Genomic DNA, 3,005 nt, shown 5'->3' with positions numbered 1-3,005 from the left:
AGGGGCGGGTCCCTTTATGCATGCATCTTCGTACAAGTGGAGGCCGGAAAGATCAAACCAATAGAACCGCTCACATCACAGTAGTCGTAGTTGCGTAAAGGCCGTCAGTCGGGGGGCGACCATAACATAAGGCAATGACTTTCACGGATCTCTCTCTATCTATAGATATAACGAACGGGCGGGTTCGAAAGGTAGGGTTTTTTACGGTCGGGTCCCCTACCACTAGTCCGGCTAGCCTTCTTCGGGCAGGAAGCAGGCCGGGCCCGACGGGCGGGCATCTCCCGCAACGCAAGCTGCATTGTTCGCCACCACCCGAGAAGCAAAAGATTCGAGAGTCAAGGCGGAAAAGACAAGCATAGTGGTCTAATGACAAGGGCCGACGACGGAAGCTCGGGACGGAGCCGTATGATGCGGAAGTCTCACGTACGGTTCCCTGAGAAGGGAGTGGCTACCCACTGGAGCTTCGACCAACCACCACCGGTCAATTCCGCTTTGGGGCCACCCCTTACTCTACCATCATTATAGGGGTATGGGGTTCGAGACAAAGAAAGATCAAGGCAGCATATCAGTTTTTCCTATATACTTTACTTGGATCCGTTTTTATGCTATTAGCTATTCTGTTGATTCTTCTCCAAACAGGAACCACCGATTTACAAATTTTATTAACCACAGAATTTAGTGAGCGGCGCCAAATCCTTCTATGGATTGCCTTTTTCGCCTCTTTTGCCGTCAAAGTGCCTATGGTACCAGTTCATATTTGGTTACCCGAAGCCCATGTAGAGGCACCTACGGCTGGATCCGTCATCTTGGCAGGAATTCTTTTAAAATTGGGAACCTACGGGTTTTTAAGATTTTCAATACCCATGTTTCCCGAAGCGACACTTTGTTTCACTCCTTTCATTTATACTCTAAGTGCGATTGCTATAATATATACTTCCTTGACCACTTTAAGACAGATCGATCTTAAGAAGATCATTGCCTACTCCTCAGTAGCCCATATGAATTTGGTGACTATTGGTATGTTTAGTCGGGCGGCGGCCGTTAGGTCACCTATTTTGAGTTATGGACACACAAGCAAGGCCAAAACATGTGTGCCGGGCGTGCGACCCATCAACCTACTAGCAATAGGGGAGAAAACTTAGCATGTCGCAAGAAAAGCGTGGATTCGAGGCGTCAGCAACGCCGTCTGTTCCTACCAGGCTAAGTTCCAGGTCTAGGGTGGGACCCACACCAAAAGCACGACACAGGAAAAAAGAAAGAAAGATCGGTAGCAAGACGCTCTCTCCTCCACTGGTTACCGTAACCTCCGCATGCACGGGGTGTTCTCCCAGCCACTCGTTTAGCTTCTGGACCTGTGTGCTGCTGCTGCTGCTGCGTTTTTCTGGGGACGGAGGGAGTACGTGCCTGGCAACTGGCATGGTAGGTTTTTCGATGGCCACGCCTGGAGTTATCACCTCGATAGAGATCCAGGGACCAACGACTCTCTGCCGCCTGTCTGTCCCGTGCGGTATGGTGTGGCCGGCGACAGACAGCCAATCCAGTCAGCCACTGCTGTCTTTTGTCACCTCACTTCGCCTGTGCCTTCTGCCTTGCAGCCGTGAACGGATAACTCAAGATAAAGTTTAGAAATTCTCGTTTAAAAAAAGAGATAAGTTTAGAAATTTGAGTATGCAATTTACAAATGCCAGGATCTAGATAAGAATGAATTTATGATAAGTTAAAACACTGCCAGTAAAATTTACTTCATATATTTTTATTAAACACTGAATCTAGGAAATTACCATTTTTTTTTGAAGAAACTGGAGGAGTTGGGAGCTCCTACAGACAAATTTTATTAAAAACAAAGTCCAAAAGAAACACAGACAGTTACAAGAACAGAAACAGGAAATTACTATTTTAATTGCTAGATAGAGGTATAGATTTTTTTTGAGGTAGTACTATATAAACAAAATTATCCACAGATGAGGCAGAACCGGGAGGCATGCGTGCATGCAGTCAATGGGTGCGTGGTCACTGCTCGATCGGTGCTCACCACACACGCCAAGCTAAAGCAGTCAAGCTGGCCGCTGAATCTTGCATATCGGGCGGGTACAGGGCAGAGATTGCGCTCCATCACAGCACATGATCTCACAAGTGTAACTCAGCTCGCTCATGTGTACGTACGTTAGAAGGTATTCTAGAACAGTGTCATGGTTTGGTATAGTTCGATCAATTATAGATAAAAAGTATCAATATTTATGATATCAAACAAATATCATTAGATTAATTACGAAATGTATTTTGTCATGGTTTTGTATCTTAAGTTCAATCAATTATTGATAAAAAAGTATCAATATTTATGATATCAAACAAATATCATTAGATTAATTACTAAATGTATTTTTGTAATAAATTATTTTGGAGCCATGAATACAACCATTTTTTTACTAGAAATGTGGTCAAATGTAAATTACTTCTGCTGGCATGCAACACGTAGTTACATTGTTTTTTGAACGGAGGAGAGTATCGTCTTCATATCCGTAGTCATTAGTCATGGCCGTTGCGTTGTGTATGACCAGCAGAGCAACTACTACACATGACCTGATTGATTGAGGGTACTGGTATACACTGCTGGAGTATCTGTGACCCCCTTCATCTCTGTAGAGTGTAGTTGGTTTGTGTTAACCCAATAATCTTTATTTAGAAGTCTGTTTGCTACATATAACTAACTGTTAATCGGATAATTTTGTTATCCATGCCCGTCTGAATAATTAGGGGGACTAGTTTTTCAGTCAAAACTCTAAGGCCTTGTTTAGTTCATTCCTCAAAAGTTTACACCATATCCCATCGAATGTTTGGACACATGCATGGAGTATTAAATATAGACTAAAAAAATAACTAATTGCACAGTTTACGACTAATTTGCGAGATGAATCTTTTAAGCCTAATTAGTACATGATTTGACAATGTGGTGCTACAGTACCACATATGCTAATGACGGATTAATTAGGCTTAATAAATTCGTG

At 43.3% G+C, this 3,005-nt stretch overlaps 1 pseudogene; it reads left to right on the top strand.

The window, feature by feature from the left end:
* Positions 1–366: 366 nt before the first annotated feature.
* On the top strand, positions 367–1,204 carry LOC136495517 (NADH-ubiquinone oxidoreductase chain 4-like; annotated as a pseudogene).
* The last annotated feature ends 1,801 nt before the right edge of the window (positions 1,205–3,005 follow it).

This window comes from Miscanthus floridulus, chromosome 12 (assembly GCF_019320115.1).
Source record: "Miscanthus floridulus cultivar M001 chromosome 12, ASM1932011v1, whole genome shotgun sequence".
Taxonomy (NCBI): domain Eukaryota; kingdom Viridiplantae; phylum Streptophyta; class Magnoliopsida; order Poales; family Poaceae; genus Miscanthus; species Miscanthus floridulus.
Note: the sequence above shows the minus strand (reverse complement) of the source record. Positions and strands in the feature narration are given on the sequence as shown.